At 57.8% G+C, this 20,700-nt stretch overlaps 1 pseudogene; it reads left to right on the forward strand.

Annotated features, from left to right (window-relative positions):
* The window catches only part of LOC119096665 (uncharacterized), a 29,413-nt pseudogene extending 9,189 nt beyond the window's left edge, over positions 1 to 20,224 (forward strand).
* The last annotated feature ends 476 nt before the right edge of the window (positions 20,225 to 20,700 follow it).

Consider the following 20,700-nt stretch of genomic DNA (forward strand, 5'->3'; position numbering starts at 1 on the left):
CTGCGCGCCAGGGACTCGTCTGGGGTGAAGCAGGCGCAGGAGGAGGAGGAGTGGACACCAGACGACCCCAGTGACCGCGACTGGACAGGCGGTCGGCCCAGCTGGTCCCTCAGAACCAGAAGGAGGGTGTTATCTACCATGATGGAGGACGAGCAGGACGTAGAGGAGGCATGTTTGGACGTACCAAGGAAAACGGTATGCATTGTCCAATTGTAATGGTTTCGCGATGTCCTTACCTCGGAGGGTACCTACGTTCGAATGGGCCGGATTTTGAAGACGCGGGTTGCTGTCATTTGTCCTTTGACGCGAAAACAGGCGGGTGATGATCACAGTTCATGGTCACAGGTCACGCTATTTCTACAAATGAACCGTTTTTAATTTCCAGTGATTGATAGAGATCATGGTAAACAGGTTAAGCTCAACAGGACATGGCAAATAGCCAAGCTGTGTGTCGTTATCTTTCATCCGAGCAGTTCTGAGCGTTCACATAAATTCCCTGTTGAAGCGTCCTATGTGCTCAAGAGCACGCAGCATGGTCGGACTCCGTGCCGTCCGCGTGTAGACGCGCTCCGCACTGTTTCGACGCCTGTCGGCAGGTGGCGCCGGCGGCGCGGCGGGGCCGGCCGCGCGCGGACGCCGCTGCCGCCGCCGCCGGCCGCTTCTGTCACATGTGCCGCCGCTCGTTCCGCACCGAGCGCAACCTCCGGCTGCACGTGGAGCGGCTACACAAGGTGGCCAGGTAGGGATGAGGCTGCCCGCTTTGGTGGGACGCGGCCGGACCCGGCTGTGCTCAGGGCAGTAGCACGGGACCTGAGCTGCCCTGGGGGTGGGGTGACCCCTCAGTCTTGTAGGCGAAGTGCTGCGTGATGCGTCGAGGCCACTTGATGTTCTAGGAGAAGGAGCCAAATGCATAACCTGTATGAACTGTTTAATGTGATCTAGAATTCTTAAGTGCTTTTGTCGAAACCCGATCCGAAGTTCTCTTCGTTTAACGGTTAGTTTGTTTCCCTAGACCCGCCCTCCCCCAACCTTATTGACCTACCATTGCCAGGTGTTCGTAGTGTTGGTCAGAGCCAGTCGCGCCTTCCCCGGCCTCATAGGTCCGAATTCGCCCACGCTTTCTTTGATAAGTTCACCGAAGTAGACTATTCAGATTACTGTGCGGAGCGCAAGATAGCCCCCAATACCAAACAGCGTCTAGATGTGATGCGTCTAGATCTGTGATGATAAATCAAATTGGAAGTGGGACAAAGATTGGACTGATGGTTGGGGTAGCGTGGAATAATCCATACTGCACTTATACGTCTGTATTTTCACTGCTCATGTGGCGTGGGCTACTGCTGACCCTGCTCTGCTGCCAGCAACGAGAAGCAGCAGCCCGTGGCTGGTGTTCGCCCTGCTGGGCTCATGGTGTGCTGACCCTGCTCCGCTACCGGGAGAGGGGCAGCGGCCCGCAGCGAGCCGTGCCTGGTGCCCGCCTACTGACCTCCGTGCTGACCCTGCTCCGCTGCCGGGAGAGGAGCAGCGGCCCGTAGCAACCCGCGCCTGGTGCCCGCCTGCTACTGACCTCAGTGTGTCCCTGCTCCGTTGCCGGCGAGAGGGGCAGCGGCCCGTGGCGTCCCGTGCCTGGTGCCCGCGTGCTGACCTCTGTGCTGACCCTGCTCCGCTGCCGACAGCGAGGAGCAGCAGCCCGTGGCGGCTCGCGTATGGTGTCCACCCTGCTGCTGCCTGCTGGCCGCCTCGGACGCCGCCGGCCACGTGACGGACCAGCACGCCGGCCGGCTGCACTGCGGCTGCTGCGACGTCAGCCTGGCCGACCCCACCGAGGCGGCCGACCACCTGGTGTCCGCCCACACGTCCAACTACATGTGCATCGTGTGGGTGGTCGGGACGCGACTGCGGTCAGGCGGAATCGAGCTAGGATCGTCGACCTATTGATCAATCGGCCCTTAGTGCGGCTGGTGCAGTACTGGCTTCGCTAACGCGGCGGGAGAGGTCGCAACGATGTGTGGACAACACACTCGAGGTCGTGACAAGGCTGATACTAGGGGTCGGGAATGCGGATGAATGCTCGTCTTCGTGCGGAGGGCGAAGGGTTCACGCACAACATCTTGCACCATAACAGTTTGAGGTACGCCGACCTTTCGTCGCGCGTCGGTTGCCAGTCAGCGATATTGACTGTGACACCCCCTATTCCGTCCTCCGTACGGTGCGTTTTGGTGGGCAGTCGCGCCTCACGTTGGATGCTTTCGTTGCCGGTCTCCGAATGATGTCGATATTGTCCGCTGACACCGCCGCCCGGGTCGGACAGCTGTTTGCAGATGTACAGCCGACAGGAGCAGCTCATCGACCACATGAACGCCAGCCACGACTCGGCGCCGGTTGATCCGGAGCAGCCGGACGCGTCCGACCCGGTGGCGGCCGTGTACGGCGAGCTGGTGCGCCGGCTGGAGACACGCGCCCGCCGCCTCCAGCTCAGCCTGCTGGGACGCACGGCCGTCCGCTGCCCGTACTGCACGCAGACCTGCTCCCTCCACTACCTGCGCACGCACCTCTACAAACACAAGACGGCCGGCTTCCGCTGCCGGGTCTGCGAGAAGCGCTTCAAGTTCCCCGTGTCGTTCCAGAAGCACCTGCTGCTGCATGCCGGCCGCGCCGACAAGTGTCCGCACTGCGATAGCGTCTTCACGGGCCGCAGCGGGTTGCGCAGCCACCTGCGCACGCACAGCGCCGAGCGCTGCTTCGCCTGCGATCTCTGCCAGAAGCGGTTCAAGTTCAAGCAGACGTGCGACGCCCACCGCCGGCGCGCGCACGGCGGCGGCGCGGCCAAGGTGTGCCACGTGTGTGGCGCCGAGTTTCGGCTGCAGTACCAGCTGACTGTGCACCTGGCGCGCCACCGCAACGGCCGCACGCTCCGCTGCCCGCTCTGCCCGCGCCTCTACGAACTCAACCTCGATCTCAAGCGCCACCTGTACAGCAAGCACAAGCTCAAGGTGGCTGAGGCCGAGCGGCCGCTTCCCCGAGATCGGCCGGCGGCCCAACACGCTGCTGGAGCCGGCGGCGACGGCGGAGGAGGAACGGCAGAACGCTCCTACGCCGGCCGCCTCGCCGCCCGTCGCCGAGTGTCGGACCGAGCAGGGGGCCGCCGCCGAGGATGACCTGCTGGGCGCCGACGACCCGCCGCCGGCTGCTGCCTTCCTGCCTGGCACAGCGCCGTCGGTAGCGCCCGAGAGCGCGGCCGCCGCACCACTCGAGGTGGACCGACTGGTAGCGACGCCAGCTGAGATGCTGTCCGCCAATGGTGCACCTGTCCTGCTGCTGGTGGATGGTGCAGACGTGGGCGTGCTGGTGCGGGATGTCCTACCCACCTCCTCAGAAGCATTCTCTTGAGGTGGACACACTTGTGCATGGCTCAAGAGTGAGAATGTTAGTGCAGGGATGTGCTGCCCATCTTGTATGCCACTTCCCTGGTGCAGGACCAGTTTGAAGGTGATAATGATAAAGGTGGATAGGTGATAACATGGCTGTATGCATGGATGCTGAACAATGACGTGATGATGTGCATGCAGTGCATGCAAACTGTCAAGTATGCCTACTGCACTGCTCAGCAAAGGTGTGGAACCCATATCATATGTTCATGGTGAATGTTTGCAGACCATGTTATAGATAATACATGCCAGTGTTGCCAACAACCATACCAACATGCCTTATGCAAAATGCTCATTCATTGTTTACTGCACCACCCAGCCAGCTTGCATTGTGCTGAAATTTTCAGCTTTTTCATATGTTCTTCAAAGCATTTTTGCCTGAAACTTCTTTTGAAACAGACAATAACACAATCTTAGGATTACATGCAAGTGTGTGTGTGTGTGTGCTCAAGGTGTAAAAAGCTAGTGGGGAGAAATGTAATGCCCTTAATACACATGAATGATTACTTGAAAACTTAAGTTGCCATGCATGGATAAAACCAATATTCTGCTAATTGTGGTCTCTTTTTGACTCATGAAATACTTTATCCCTATGGGTGGGGGCACAGTGATGCAAGTTTTACCTTGGGGGGGCCCATTTGAGGCTTCTGCAAGTATGCATGATTTCCTATTGCAGTATTTCCATAGTTGTGATAGCTCTTATCCCATCTCTTATAGCTTCTGTAGGGTCCTTGGGTAAGAAGGTGCTCATGTAATACTGGCAATGCCTCTTATTACCCATGCACAACTGAGTCATTGCCCATGCCCTATGTACCTATTTTATTGACTGGGAATCTCCCTTCAAATGCAACCATATCATAGAGCCAGCTGATGTTTGAAACCTGATTACTACCTGGAGCAATAACAGCCACTGAGCCTCTCAAATACAGCACAGGAGTATGTATACATGGACCGGGCCACAACACCCCTATGTCCAAAAAAATCTGGTGTAGCGGTGACACCGCAGCAATGATTTTCAATGCTGTCTACTTTAGATACGGGAGCTTAAAACATCTGGATTCAGCTTAATATGAAGGAGATCCGAATTGGACGCACTGCCCGCATGAATTTTAGCACAGGGATACAACGCGACCATCCCACTATAATGCACCTCAAACCGCTTCCAACAGTCCATCAGTTTCGTATCGCATGCGCCAAGCATAGCAAACGGTCATAGATAGGCATGGTGAAAAAAGATTCTCCTTACGAACCATGGCCCTGAAAATTATCCGGTAGTCCCCATAAGCACACATAAACATTGTGATAGACATTGCCGATAAATACTGTCCTAGAAAATGTACAACACTTCGGAAAGCTTTCCAAGAAATCTGTAACCAAACTTATGTTAGTTATGTCATCTTAGATTAATTTTCGGGTAAGATCTTACACAAAAAATTATCAGTGCTACAAATGATTAGTATCCTGAAGTTTAAACTTACCAAAAATCCATAACATGCATCATACTGACATGTTTACACAATTCCGACTCCATAATTTATAATGCCAGTACTAATAGCCAGAGGCGCGTCACGTATGCCGCCAAAATAGCGATCACGTGAACAAGCTGAATTGTAGACCAATCACAAGAAGTATAACAGCTCTCATGTTAACGGTACCCAATGGCTGATCGTTTTCTGTTTGTAGCGTAAACTGTTTCACGTGGACAGTAGTGACTGCTGCACGCCGGCGGGTGCGCGCAGGGGCCAGCGCAGAACGAAAGTGGTTGGGAGGGGTTGGCGAGCGATTATTTCCAGCGAGCTTCGTAGTAGGGCCGTTGACGGCCTGGTGGCTGTGGGCGGGCGGGTGGTGTCGGCGACCAGAAGGCGTTAACGTGGCCACCGTCCAACATGTGTCATCGAGTGTGACTACCCCCGGACAACACCTGCGCGCTGGGGCAGTGGATCCGCATCCGGTGTTTCGGAAGTTTGGAAAAGAAGGTCGTGCTTTTTGGTTGAAGTGGTAGAAGAGGCAAACCCAGGCCACCGTGCCATCAGTTGATGGAAAATCGCTCGGGAAGTTGCAGTGGCTGTGAGTTTGTTTGAAGACGCTGTTTATTCTCTCACCCTGCTAACGTGCAGCAGGCGCGAAACTAGAAATGTCTACACGAGAAACGTTGGTGCATCTTTTTGCTGGAGGGTAAGTGAATGGGTATACTGGCTTTCACTGTGGGCATGGTTTTTAGTGCTGGTCAGGTATGTGGTCATTTTCCCAAAATCATAATGTTGGCATGAGGCTCATGATATTTTCATGACTGATTCAGCAGTGACTTGTGGATGACCCACCTACATTTCTTGCATCTGGCATTTGGAGTTCTGCCACTGCATTACATTATGTTGATTTGCATCCATCCAGCACCTAGAAGGCACTGGATGTTTGCTGCTTGAATGATGTGATGTATCACCATCCTGACCTTGACTGATATGGGTGCTGATTGCATTATGTAAGGCTGCCATGACAATAATAAAAACATTCTAGTAGTAATTATCATTTTAGCCTAGGATAGCTATTATACTCTGGGCATCACAGAGCAGTTTTCTCATCATAGGGTCATTTTTGGCAGGGATTTAGCATGTAGCTTAAGCAGGTTTACCTAGGGGCATGGTTCCTCAAAATATATGGCAGAGAAAGTGGGCTACACTGTAAAAAGCAAAGCTAACCTGCCCCCAGAATATTCCAAAAACAGGTTTTCTTCCTGGATTTTGCCCATGTTCTACACAAAGTTGGGGTCAATTAAGTCCATGTCGGGAGGGGGAGGGGGGGAGAGGTTGAAGCCCCCGAAACTGAAAAGGAACCTACACCCCTGGATATGCATTAACAGCAAAGTAGCTGTCATAGCAAAATAGAGAAAAGGGCAAAATCAAATCTGGCAAACATCTAGGAGATTACAGCCAAGCCATTCAACTTGATAGGATCAGTATTGTACTTACACATTATGTTATTTTATAGTAATGTGGAGAAATTGAGTTGTTTAAGTAGACACTGATAGATTATCATCATCATTCATAAGTAATAAGAATCTGTGCTATATGCCACCTTTTCTTGCATTACATGTTTATGGAAACTCTACATTCATCAGTTCTATGAAATATTTCTTAAGAATTCTGGAATATAGCTGAGAAGCAAAACAAAACTTAGTGCCCTTCTCTATGTCATAAAAATGACCAACAATGCCAAACCAACCAGTTACAATGATCAATCCTATTGCAGCATGGGCAGCACAATGGGGGCCATTGCCACCTGCCCACTGGAAGTCACAGCTACCACAGCATGGGTGGCACAATGGGTGCCATTGCCACGTGCCCACTGGAAGTTACAGTTATCAAGCCTATTGCAGCATGGGCAGCACAATGGGTGCCATTGCCACCTGCCCGCTGGAAGTTACAGTTATCAATCCTATTGCAGCATGGGCGGCACAATGGGTGCCATTGCCACCTGCCCGCTGGAAGTGGTCAAGACCCGGCTGCAGTCCTCGCAGAGTGGCTTCGACCTCCACGTGCCGTCGATCGCGTCGGAGGCGTACGGCCGGGGCGCGGTGACGTGCCAGAGCGTGCAGCGGAGCCAGCGCTCGCACTTCTCCACGGCGGCGGTGCGGCCGTCGCGCGACGCCCACTTCATCGTCAGCCCACCGTTCGAGCGGTCCGGCCGGTCGGCCGGACTGCTGCGCTGCATCAGGTGCGGGATCAGACGGGGTCAGACGCGGCGCCGCGCTGCGCTGCATCAGGTGCGGGGCCCGGACGGGGTCACAAGCGGTGCCGCGCGCACCGGCACGACCAGGCGGCGTGCGGCTGCGCACAAGGGAAAGAACCCGTCTACCCGATCAGTAGATATCGTCGACGATGGAAATGCAAAAGGGAAAGGCGGTGTGTAAGCGCGTAAGCGACTAGTGCCACTCATTCGGCCCAGGTGCGACAGTTCTGTTAGGTACCAAACACTTGCATAATAATTAGGTTAATCGATGGTATTGTCAGTAGATTATGTCGGTTTCATGCAGTGCCTAACATGCGGCAATCATTGCAGGATTATCGTGGAAAAAGAGGGTCCCTATGCACTCTTCAAGGGACTGGGTCCAAACCTGGTTGGAGTCGCTCCTTCTAGAGCCATCTATTTCTGCGCCTATCAAACTCGAAGAAGTTCCTGAACCGTCGCCTCACTCCCGAGTCTCCCGTCGTGCACATGACATCGGCCATGTGTGCAGGTGAGCCACCTTCCAGAGCTGCGGCAGCGCGAAGGAAGAGCGCTCTCACAGTCGCAAGACCCGGGTTCGGGGCTGGCGGCCGTTTTGGCTTACCTCGCTGCTCTCTACCGTGACGAGACTGGCCGCAGTAGCTGATTGTCACGTCACACTTGTCACGAACGATCCGGTACTGACCCGGGCGACGCTCGTAGGACGCCAGTTACACAACTGGAAAGTGCGGCTTGGTGGCCCACTTTCCTGTCCTGTGCGAATTACCCTCCCGTCCTGGCTGTTGCTTGCGTTGGCTCCTGTTGCTGGCTGCATCTATTACCCTTATGCTACGCCCTTCGCCATTGCGCCCGCTAGCCTTTTTTCTTTTTTGGCTTGTAGCGGGGCACAGACGGACACATCATACTTCCTGATTCATTTCAGACATTTTTTCACAGTAAGCTGTTTTCTTAATGTTTTGGCAATTTCACAACATTTTGACCTTAGCCTGTAGCCCATGTGAAGCGAGTATACGGTGATAAAAATCTCATTACGGCCTCGCCTTGGTGTATGTTGTTACAGCCGGAAGCAAAAACAAGCAAATGACAAAATTTCACTAGTGCGCGATTTGTTGGGATTGAAAGCCGTTTCTTGCCATCAGTTTTCTGGTTATGCTCTCTCAGAAATAAACACCGGGGGACGTCAGACAATCGATGTCCTGCACGAATTGTTCCTACTCCTGTCATGAATTCCTCATTATTTGCAGGTTCCGTATTATCCCTACTATTAATCATTTTATTTACGTGGAACTGGCGGAAGATTTTTGGTTTATGATTGCTTCATTCTAATCCTACAAATCTTGACATATTACCACTGAAACGACGAAAGGATTGAAGTAGTGCGACTCAATTCACATCGGCAGTGACGCTTGAAACCAAAATACAGGTAATATAGTCGCCATTAACGCATCATTTTCACGCATGGGGTCCGTTCTTAGGTCAAAGCATTGCATGAGCATTGTATGAAAAGATAAGTATATTGCAGCTTGGTATGCACTGGACCAGACACGCATTTTGATGCGCCCAATTCCTCGTAATCGTTCCGAACCTTTAGCGCAGTCGATCCTTGGGACTGAGTGTTTCCGGGACACAGTAAACTTCCGTTGTGAGGGGCGGCCCGTCCGTGCTGTGTCCGTCCTCCCGCGCGCACAGCAAGCCCTGGACGTCGGCGCCCCCGGCAGTGGTCTCCAGCTCGGGCGGCCCTTCCCCCTCCGCGGCCCCCTGGCGCGCCGCTGAGGGCCCCTTTCGGGCCGTCCGGCTGACCGACGGGCGTCCACGTATCGGCCAGCTGTTGGAAAACTACTGGGACCGGACGGTGATCTCATTCACCCCGGACATAGTACACCGCGGCGAACATATCCAGAAATGTCCGGTTATGTCCAGCGGTAGTCGGGAATGTTGTATATACTGGCGGCGGCCGAATGGTAAACATTTATGCTAACTGGCGAAAGGAAAACGTCGACTGTGCACCAGACGAGTCCGTGTCTCGCCGGCAAGAGTTTACTTAAACGTACGCTGGGACTAGCATCTGAAGATCTAGGGTTGCTGCGTGACGAGCATTGTAACAGCATGAATGCACCCATCGTCCTGGAGGTCGCGATCTAGTGTCCGGAGACTGGCTCCACATTTCTACGCTGTTAAATGTGCCCATTGTTGGCGGAGCGTTGAACTCTACGGATCTGAAATGGCCTTGTGCTGGGATCTGTTCGTCTGCGTGAACCGGTGTCGCCGGTCTTTGTTTCGCAATGAGCGATACGTCCTCCCTCGGGTGGGTCTGATACCGTGGGATGGGCGGCTGGTTTGTAATTCTAACACTGCTGCGGTCTGAAGCTCTGCTTGGAAAATTAAGATTGCTTGAAATATCAATAACCATATGTCAAAACAAAATAATCAACAGCTTGGCTTGGACACAGCGTGACATCGGACTTCGGCATGCCTTTCGGCTCCAATCGTCATCATCACAGTGCGTAGGCTATCACGGTTGCATGGTGCATGCAGCGTAACACAGCACAAGTATTTGTAACAGTTACTGCGCAAAGAGACGGGGCTGTGCTGCTGGAGCACGCGCACTGCTGGAGTTGTGTTGGGTCGCGCATACTGTTGTAAGCCGCCTGTTTTGATACGCGCCACGCCAGTGGGACGCCGAATTCCTCGGTGTCGGTGAGACGTGAGGACCACTCAGCTCCGACGGCGACCGTTCGGGAGGGTTCGGTTTCATCTGGGCTGTCCTCGCGTGTACCGACTCCTGTCTTCCGGTCTGTCCCGTCCCCGGAAACCCGTACGCAGCTTTGTGCCTGCAGAGGACATTTCATGCTGTTCTTATCTTGCCGCATGTGAGACATAGAATACGAGGTTGCGGAAGGAACCGCAGTAGCAGCAAAAACGCTGCGAGTTGGTTTTAGAACGCGTCCTTCGCCCTCCCCTGCCCCTCGCCCCATCCTTCCTCAGTTCCGTCGCCGGCCGGAAGGGAGCTGGGCCGGTTCCTGGGCGCCACATGTTCACCTTGTGTCCTTCAGCTCCGGACCGAGGTCGGGCGGTGTATGGCGGCGGGGGCCTGCCGCTGTGTTTAGACGGGTGCTGCTGCGGCCGGGGGCTGGCCGGGGCCCGCTCACCACCACTGGCCAGTGGCGCGGCTCGCTGGCCCGGTCAGCCGGCTCTGGCTTGGCGCTGCCCCCCAGGCAGCTTAACTACCGAACCGGAGATGTCGGCCAGGGGGGGGGGGGGGGGGGGCACTCCGTACTGGATGTATTTGGGTTTTGAGGGGTCGGACGTACGGCGAAATTGTTTCTAAGTAAAATGGGTGAAAATGAATGACTGCTCCCTTGGTGAACATCGCATTTTCCTTTTTTAAGAAAGCTTCCTGCCCATGGCGCGATAGCTAGCAAATTTGTTCGCGGACATGGGCCATGGGGGAGGTGAGTGCGCGGTAAGCGTGCTTTAAATGTGTCATGGCAATATTAAGTTCCTGACTCGATCGGGGTCAAAAAGGTCCCTTTTGCGATAATAATTTCCCGTCCGCTGTGGGGAAAGGACAAAAGAAAACTTTGGAAGGTCAAATGCAATTCAAAGTTTTGCAGAGGTGAATCTTTTATTGGTGCTTTCGTAGCTTATAAATGTTGCAGGGCACACTGTGCGCCTGGTCCTGTTTTTAATATGAACATGCAATAGGAGTTCATTGCAGGTGTTTTTATTTCGAGAAGCGGTTCCTACCGTCCACCGCGTTGATAGAACTTACTGTTTGATACGAAAATCATGCGCACGACGTTTTTCACGATTATTTTTCTGACCAGCTCTGTTGTTTGGAGGACAGTCATTCACCACCGGCCGGCATAATGGACAGTCGGAAGCACCGGACGTTTGTTCCGTATCCCACGAGAGCCGGTTTTCTCTCTAATTCCCGCCCAATGGCTAAGTCGCTGGATCAATATGGAATCGGCCATGGCGTGTCAGGCCCGGCTCGGGATTTTCGAGTCGCGGCGCGCCTTCTGCGCCGTTTTGCCGGTACTGATCTCTTCCGTCTGTCGCTGCCGCGCAGCTCAGCTACCAGAAGCGCACAGTGCTGGACAAGCGATACCCTCCCAGCCGTGCATGTCTGGGCAGATCGCGATCCGCTGGAGAGCAACAGTGCTTTCATTGTGCATGCTTGACAACTCGTTGCATGTCATCATGAGACGATGTCTTAATCGTTAGACCATGTACAGTCTGTCACTGAAATAGTTATCTGTCAGCTCGGCGCTGATAAGGAAGCCCCCTTAATGGACTGGATCGCCTTGGCTATACGGCCATTTCCTAGTGCTGGCTGGTTCGCTTCGTTCCTGTTTTGCTCTGAACCGGTGTGGGAGAGTCATGTGAGAATGCCGTGGCGCCCTGACCGACCGTGACCTGGCCGTAGGGCCCTGCGAGGCAGTAACGTGCCGCCCGGTGGCGTGGAAGCGGGGTTTGGGGGTGCGCTGATGACCCGATGACCCGATCCGTGACCCCGTCCGTCCCGTTGTCAGGGTTCACCTCCTGCACGCTCACCAACCCGATCTGGTTCATCAAGACGCGCCTGCAGCTGGACCAGCAGCAGTTCGGCAAGCGGCTGCGCCTCTCCGACTGCATCTACCGGGTCTACTCGCAGCAGGTGAGGGCAGCTCCCGCCGTCTGCCTGCGCGCGAGGGCCGGCCGGTGCCGACGCCCGACCCGTCCAAGCGGCCGCGCCGGCGTCGCCGGCCGGGCGGCACCCGGTCCGAGCGCCGCCGAGCCGCCGGAGCGCGGTCGGGTCGGCCGGCCGCGCTTCCGCGCCGTCCAGGGTCAGCCGGCCGAGCGGCCGGCCCAGTCAGGCCGAGTCCTGGTGCAGCGGCCGCTGGCGTGCACGTCCGGTGGAGGTGGCGCGGCGGGCCACGCGTGGCTGGCATCGGCCGTCGGCCGGCCGCCGTCGAGCTTGGGGTAGGGGGAGGGGCGCCGCCCCTGACTGAGGCTGGCCGCCGCCACACGTGTCGCCGCGCCGGCAGCACGCGGCTGGCGCGTGATCCCCACGGAGGCTTGAGCGGCTGTTTAGAATGTGCGGCTGTTGGCCGCCGCTGCCGGCCGCGGGCCCAACGCGGTCAAGGCTAGCCGCCTGCGGACTTCGGCCGGATTTCCCGGACATCCATTTTCGCGGAACGACGCATCGCTCCTGTGAAGAACTGTGCTTTCTGGCGTCAGATGAACAGCTGCTATGATTCGGTCCTCTCCGTGAATGAGACGAATGGAAAGTCCTGCCTGGGCCACCCAATAGCACAAGCAAGGGCATCGCTGCCCAGCGATGAAGTGGGTAATGCCCGGGTCGTCCGCGCGGCCGTCCGCCGCTGGCGTTCCAGACCGCTTCACGGTCAGATTATGCCGCTATCAATTATGATGACCACGCAGTGTGTTTGCACGGGGCTGTTCCTACTCAATGTAGGTCTCGTTATCAATTTTTTTTCGGCGGTTGCGTTTGCCTGATCAGCCCTACCTTTGTATGCACTGCGCCGATTGGTCCGTTCCTCTTAATTCGTTATGGTTTCGTCGCCGGAAGCAAATAAGATAAGAAAACTTGGAGTCGTAATTATGTGAGAGAGAGAAGTGTAGTACAAGCATTGCACCACGCCCGCGAGGCTTTTTTGCGATCCCTGCATTGCCGCGACTCGTCCATAGAGCAGCAACCTCGCGTTTATGAAAACGCGGGCTGTTCGGAATATATTATGTGTCCGACACTGGGACGAAATTACCTCCTGATCACGCGATAATAAATACTCCACAGACGAGGGCGCAGTGATCTCCGTCTTCCATTTTGTGACCTCGCGACATAGACGCAGGTCTGGCTGGCGTCACGCGGCCGTCGCCTCTCGGAGCCTCGGGCGCTTTGGCGACATTCCGCCGCCGTCCGAGGCCACTGTTGACGTCAGAGGGACGAGTGTCGAGTCAGCGGCCGGTCCTATTGGCCGGTTCGCCTTTCTCGGGCGCGGTCAGGGCGACTCAAATAACGTGAGGGCTGCGAACTGTACCAGTTCGACGACTGACGCAATCCTTTGACTTTGGCCCAAAGCGCTTTATTTGATGAGTGATGCAATCGTTTGACTTTGTCCCATAGCTGTCATGTCTCCATTTTGTTTCATCTCGTGCCCATTTGTATGCATTGTTTGAATTAGCTTCCCCGATTTTTCTCGCAGACGCATCTTGAAGCGTCCTTTTGGCACAATTAGGCATGGCGGCACAGCTGGTGGCCCCAAAGGCAGCGCACGGGCTCATAAATGGAGTCTAAGAGTCCGGAATAGAGCGGCCAGTTGGTGTTTGGCCAGCATGCCTGGACCTCATGCCGTCAGTCCGGACGACTGGCGGCTGAGTGGTCCATCCATCAAGCCTAGCCGACCCTCATCTCCCCGTATGGCATTCGGTACTCGTCCGTTTTAGGTCCTTAGTGTTCCCGGAGCGATACCGCGATGCTGAAGTCCGCTGGTCCTTGCTGCCATTGGCTTGGCTTGGCTTGACTCGCTTGTACTGCCACTGGCTCGCAGCGCAAGCCACCTGTGCCGAAGCAGCGTTCCATTGCGCCGCGGCGCGTGCAGGGAGGGCGGCTGTTGTTCCCCTGAAGACCATCCTCACGGCCGCGCACGGTCGGACGCTCCGGGACTGTACGGCTGTGCGGATCCCAGCGGGGCCTCGAGCCCCTCGCCACGTGCGGTCCACGGTCGAAGGCCGGCGCGCCATCCGTCAGTAAACAGTTTGGTCTACCTCGACGGCGATGCATTTATCCTTGCGTCGATGCGCATGTTCGGGCGCGAGACGTGCTGCAAATGTCAAGTGGTTATGACAGTCATCTCCCTCCTTGTGTGGTCGGCCGCGCCACGCTCTTTGCTTAGGCCGCGTCCCAGGCTGTCACGCTTCACGGCTGTCAGCTAGTCCTGGGTGGCGTTCGGTGCCGGCCTGCTGGGGCGTGCGTTGTCCCCGTGTGCAGCGCGCCGGCGCTCGCTGGCTGTCGCCTCCCCTGAGACGATGACGGCCGGTAACACGTGTCGCTCCTGCAGGGCATCCGCGGCTTCTACCGCGGCATCACGGCCTCCTACTTCGGCATCACTGAGACCATGATCCACTTCGTCATCTACGAGCGGCTGAAGCGGCAGCTGCAGATGTACCGGTAAGTGGGCAGGGCACCGGCGAGCGCGCGCCGGCGGCGGGGGGTGGCAGCCGGCCGGCGGCGCCCAGCCAACGTCACTGCTGCCGCCGCCGGCCTATTTCGGCGCGCGGGAATGTGCAGCGATGTGTGCGCTGGCAGCACGACCGCCGGCGGTCGACGATCGACGGTCGGCGCGCGCGCTGGCAGCGCCCGACGCCGGCGTCATCCGTCTGGCAGAGCAGTGCTGGCCGCTGTGCTCGTCGTCTTCCGTTTCACATATGGGATTGAGTTGTGGCTGGCGTTTGTCATTCCGAAGCCGGCATGTCTGCTGTCGCAGCCGAGGGCATGGAGCGCCGGGCGAAGGACAGGTGTTCTCGCGTCGCTCGTTGTCCTCGGAGGCAATGGCGTGTCTTTGTCTGGCCGTGTGCAGGTGTGCACGTCTGTGTGAGGCTGGCCCGGCAGCTCGACCCCGGCCTCTGTCTCTGTCCCGGCCCGTGCCCCGTCTTTTGTTGGCCCGGCTCCGACCTCTGCCTCTGTCCCGGCCCTGCTGTAAAGGTCTCGTCCGTCGCCGGTCGTGTGTGGTGTTCCCCGACTAGCTTCGCGTAGCTCGTACCTCAGTCGATAGGTGGTCACATATCGGGCTGGGGTTTCTCCCACGTATCCGGCTGGTAGTGATTATCTCTTTCCAACAGGTTGGGAGTGAAATCCGGGCACAAACACTGGCCACCGCTCAGATTGTTATTGTCGCTCAGCAAACGGGACTTTAATTCAATTCATCTAACTATGTTGCGTTCTATGAGTTGTGGGTTAGAAGATGCATAGTATTCTTGTTTTTATGTGTTTAATATTTGTGCACCACCTGTGACGTATGAGAGACTCACCGCAGATACGTGTCCATTCCCTGTGTGAGACGCACCGCATAAAGCAACTGTCGTTTTCGCTCGAAAGTCGTCGCCTGGCACGGACGACGGCTTTTTACGTTGGTCTGGTTTTGGTGGGCCAGAGGGCGCCCTCCGCCCAGCCGCTGATGTAGTGTTGGGCCGCACCATCGCGGCTGCTCTCGCGGGATGATGGCCGTGATACCGGGTGGGCGGAAGCGTCACAAGGCCGCTCTCGCTGGCGGATGCCGTCCGAGCGCGCGCGCGTCCGTCTGACCGGCCGCCTGTTTTCCGGGCAGCACGGCCGATCCCTCCGTGAAGACCAGCTGGGACTTCGTGGAGTTCATGCTGGCCGGCGCGGCCTCCAAGACCATCGCCTCCAGCGTCGCCTACCCCCACGGTAAGCCCAGCGCCGCCTACCCCCACGGTAAGCCCAGCGCCGCCGACCGGCCGCGCCGGTCCCGTCCTCCACACACGCGGGTCCGATGATCTGGCTTGTCTGGCATCACAGTTCAGAACTGTGGCATTGCGGGTCATTGCCATGGGTTTCCAGTTTTAGCGCTTTAATGGCAAATACCTACACATATATATATATATATATATATATATATATATATATATATATATATATCCGTGCTGGCGCCGCTGGGCGGATTTTCACTTCCCGTACGTCGGCTCACTCCTGGCTGCGGTCGGAACAATCCAGAAATATCCGGGCATAACCGGTTTTGTCCGTCGGGTGGTGTTAAGTTGGTGGGCCGGCTGATAGACGCGTGGGCCGACGGCTGGAGTCGGGCTGGCCTCAGGCCGGACGACGATCGGTGGCCCGGCGCCCCGGCAGGCGGCCACGCTCGTGACGACCGGCTGTTACCGCGGTGGACGCACGGCTCCTGCCCCGGCAACGGGCGCCGCCCGCAGAACCTTGGCCGTGGACGCGTCGCCGCCGGGCGTCCCCGACTGCGCTGTGGTCGGACCGCTCGGCGCGGCCTCCCCGCTCGATACAGCCGCCGGTCCCAACGCTGACCGAATGTAGTGGAGTAGCGCGGCAGGTGGGAGGTGGCCGGGCCTCGGGGCGGGGCCGGGCGGCACCAGTGACCGCAGCGCCTCGGGCCGCGTCGGAGCTGCGCCGCCCGGATCGAGGACAGGCTGTGGCGTGTTAGGCTTGAGATCTTGCGATGCGGCGTTCTGTGGGGTATTTGTGGACGCCGTGCGGCGGCATTGTAAACATGAGCTCGAGTTATGTAATCGTCGGAAGGCTTGTGTAGGTTCAAGGTGAAGGTTTACGGGCCCCTCCCCTCTCCTCCCCGTCGCGCTTGACGTCGTTGGCAGACCTGTGTCTGCCGGGCGCTCTCGGCCGCGCCTCCGCGTCAGTCTGTTGGCCTCGTCAGCCGACCTTGCTGTGGTCGGGCGGCGTCTGCCGGGCGCGCGCCGGCCGTCTGGTGTCTAGGGCCGCTCCACACGCGTGGCCTGGCCGGCACGACCGTTGCGACGCGGCGCGGGCGTGCAGCGCCGCTCGTGGACCCGTCCTGCCGGCAGCTGTGACAAGCCAGACCTTCCGTTTACATAGCAGCGGTGCACCCTACCGAAATGGGTTATCTCTGTCGTCTACTAGCTCAGCCGGCCGGACGCGGCCGGGTGCGGAAGCAGTGTCCGGGCGCCCGAGCGGACTCATTCCAGGCTGGCGTTTGTGCTAGTCGAACTTTGTGTACAAGGAAAACGGGAACGGTGCGCTAGGCCCCACACTGTAAATGCTCCGACAATCGGTCCTGATTCGAGCAGCTGAACCCATGCCAATTCATGCATGCGGTCTGAACGGGTTTATTCTCGAGCAACTGGACCCTTTTGAACCCACGGTTGCGGTCTGTTTGAGTTGGTCCTGATCAACGCAAATGGTTTAGTGAAAACAGCTGTCGCGGTGTGTAGTTCGGTGAAAACAGCTATGGCGGTTTGAACCCGGGTGGGCGTGGTTTACGCCCTGCCGTTTTTCATGCCGCCATTTCAGTCGCCGGCCTCAGAGCCGCTGCAAAGTGTGTTTGTCTCCAGCTGTTTTGTCCTGGGGTGACGGAAAAGCGCAGGCCTTCTGCGCACTGCCGTCACCAGGCTGGTGAATCAGACATACTGCGCGGGTCGTTGCGGTCACACGTGTCGGGGCGTATGAGTGATGGAAAATCACGGGGTCGCCCCGCGGGCCGGCGCGCTGCCGTCACGTCCCGTGACGGATTCCCCGGACGGACAACAACGTGACGCGCCGGGCCGCAGCCCAGTGCCCTGCTCACATTGTGAGGCGGCCGCTCGGGCCCGCTAAATGTGTGCTCTACAGAATCCGTTCATTGCCGGGAATCCGCACGATTTTCGTTCGATGTGCGATTAAGAGAATGCATCATATCTTATTGCCTGATTTCGCGTTAGACTGGCTTTGCAGCGTCCCCGTAGTCTGTGTGTAGTAACTGACAAAGGATGGGCGAAATGGACATCTGAGGGATGGGGCAGGGGTGGGGCAGACTGGGTGGGTCACGTGGCCGGGCTGACCGTCGGATTATCTGATACGCCCGGGGCACACATGTGCTGCCAGCTGTCGCCGGCCGGCCTTCGTGGCCGACGGCTGCGCTGGCTCCCGTTTATATAACCTCGCACTTCTTCGTGAATGGCCAGCACCTGTCGACCTGTTTATGCTCCCAACTAAAAATGAGGCTGTTTGGGCGTGGACTCGTTTGATATAGATTTTTTCACCGATCTATAGCTGGGGAAATCGGCACCAGGATAATCAAAACAAACATTAGCTTGCGTCGACATGCAACCCCAGCAGTCTGATGCAACGGTACACTTCTTGGGAGAGGCAGTGGACAGAAAACCCTCTTCTCGTCGACACGAACTGTCGGGGACTGATGCAATTCTACATCCTGGGGGCTGAGCCGTTTGTGACGCATGCTATGGCATCAGGTTCATGAGCTCGCGTTGAAAATCCGCCATCTTCAGCGACCTCCGGGGTGAGCCGCCTGCGGCCGACAGTGACGCGGACGCCTGAGCTGGCGGGCGGTGGTTTGTGACATCGATAGCGGCATGGTCCTCGGCACCGCATGCATAATACAAAGCTGCTCGGCTCGCTTGGAGCGCCGCGGCTTGGGATGCAGTGTAGAGATGTGTCACAATCGTAGGCGAATCTGTCTGGAGATGGGGGTACGCATGCATTGGCATACACTCTGAAGGACGGCGGGCTTGTGTATACCTTTCGGTCGTCACGGAACCAGCCCGAGAATATTACCGCCGAGCTGGCCGAACGTTCTGCTGGTATTGAGCGCTGTCGGCCGGTTTGACAGCGGCAGCGCATCGAGTGTTGTGCTGATGATATACCATGCGTCGAGCTACGCGGCGTGTGTAAAGTCTGCCGCCGTTCGCTGACCTCCTGCCATGTTGTTTTTGGGAAGGCTTCGAAAGGCGACGCGTCTACCAGAGGGCGCACGGCTGGCTGTTTGCCGCTTACCTTGTGGCTGGCTGCCAGCCACGTGGAATAGCAAACCCTGTTCAGAACCGGTTTTGTGAGGCACTCGTTGCGACGGCAATAGTTCAGCATATGTGGGGCGGCGGGGGCGTCAGGTATACAGGCGAATGCCGTATGACTCATGGCCGACGCCCACTCGTCCCCCACTGCCAAGGTGACTGACCGAATGTAGCTGCGACTCACCCGCCTCCCGTCCCCCTTCCCAACTGGCCGTGCCGGGTGTGACCTGACCTGGGGCTGACGGGCGCCGCCTCTCCGTTGCAGAGGTGGCGCGCACCCGGCTGCGCGAGGAGGGCACCAAGTACCGCGGCTTCTTCCAGACGCTGTACGTGGTGTGGTGCGAGGAAGGCCACCGCGGCCTGTACCGCGGCCTCGGCACCCAGCTCGTCCGCCAGATCCCCAACACGGCCATCATGATGTCCACCTACGAGGCGGTGGTGTACCTGCTCAGGTGAGTGAGGGGACGGCGGACACCGGCCGCGGCGCTGGCCGCGCTGGCCGCGCTCCCGGTCCAGCCGCCGCCGGCGTCTGCTCCGACCGACCGCTGCGAGCTGGGCGGGCCGCCCCGAGCCGGTCGTGTGCGGTCTCAGGCCGTCACAGGCGGCGGGCGCGAGTGATGGGGTGGGAGACAGACAGTACTGCGCAGCGGCCCCGCACGGGCCAGGCCGGGGTCCCTGACACGGGTGGCCTTGTGCCGCGGCCGGGTCGGCGCCGGCCTCCCCTGACGTCACGCACCGCCTGGCACGCCATGGAAAATTCCGCCGGCTCCCGCTGCCGGGCGAGCGGCCGGGGCCGCCCGGCGGCCGCTCGTGAGAGGGCTGCCAACCGGGGTGCCAGCCGACGTGTTAGTCTACCGGCGGCAGTTTTCCCCGGACGGTCCCGGCGTGCTGCCGTGTGGTGTGCTTTTCCTGTGGGTCTTATCCGTGCCTTATCGCACAACTTCAACAACTGCCGGCGTTATCCGTACAACTGAACAACCAGCCGGAAGTCCAACTCGTATCACTGGGGTTGCACTCAAGTGCTTAGTTGTGACCTTGGCGGCTCGTCGGAGGGACCGTTGTGTTGTGCCGACAATGGAGAATGCGTGTTGGACCTGGTGTACCTGCCAGTTAAACGGAGTAACCGATCAAAACATTGTAATTAATGGAAGCAGACTACCGAAATAAGAGCAAAAACGTGCATTGAGCGATTTACCTGTACTGCGTTGGCCCACACTCGGTCTGGTTGCCCGTCATTGAGGGGCGTCGTCGGATTCCAGTTGTGTGTTGCCGCCACTGACAGCTCCCTGCCGCCGACAGGGACGCGTCCGGCGGCGAGGACGGCCTGTACCAGGAGGACGCGGAGGCGGCTTTCGGGGACGACGTGTCGCAGCCGAGCGCCCAGAGGAGCGGCACGTAGCGGCCCCCGGCGCCGGCGCTGCGCCGCGCGCCAGCCGCCTGCGCGTGTCGCCTGTCCGCCGGCGCACTGTGATAGTGGCCGCCTGTGATAGCGCTCTGTGGGGGTGACGGCGCCCGGGGCGGCCGTAGTCCAGCGACGCTGGCGCCCCGTCACGCGCGCCGCCGGCGCGGGCCCTCCGCAGACCTGCGCGGTCAGCTGTCTGTTCAACGATGTCGGGTTGTTGGCTGTTTTGGGAGCGGCGGCGAGCGGCGGGCGCCCTGGGAGTACACGGTGCCCCGCCGCCGCCGGTGGTGACATCTGGCCGTCGCCGGGGCGACATGTTTAGCTGCCGCCGCCACTAGGGGATGTGCGGCGCTAGTTGTTGGTGTTGTAGTGACCACCCCGCTTTACGATGCGCTTATTGTACCGAATTTTGTATCGAAATGAATTTTCGAGAGCAATAGCGAATGAGTGCTGTTTGTTCGTTGGTTTTAGAACCCTAAATGTGGACAGGAACGCACGCGAACGCGGAGATTTGCTAGGCGATACCATGAGAGAAAAGACAGCTACCTTCTGGTATGCAGGCGCGGAAAAAGGCGAGCACGTTGACAAATCTGCAAAAAGAGATTTGCAGGCGCCACA

Source organism: Pollicipes pollicipes, unplaced genomic scaffold (assembly GCF_011947565.3).
Source record: "Pollicipes pollicipes isolate AB1234 unplaced genomic scaffold, Ppol_2.1 Scaffold_4295;HRSCAF=5057_pilon_pilon_pilon, whole genome shotgun sequence".
NCBI classification, from domain to species: Eukaryota; Metazoa; Arthropoda; class Thecostraca; order Pollicipedomorpha; family Pollicipedidae; genus Pollicipes; species Pollicipes pollicipes.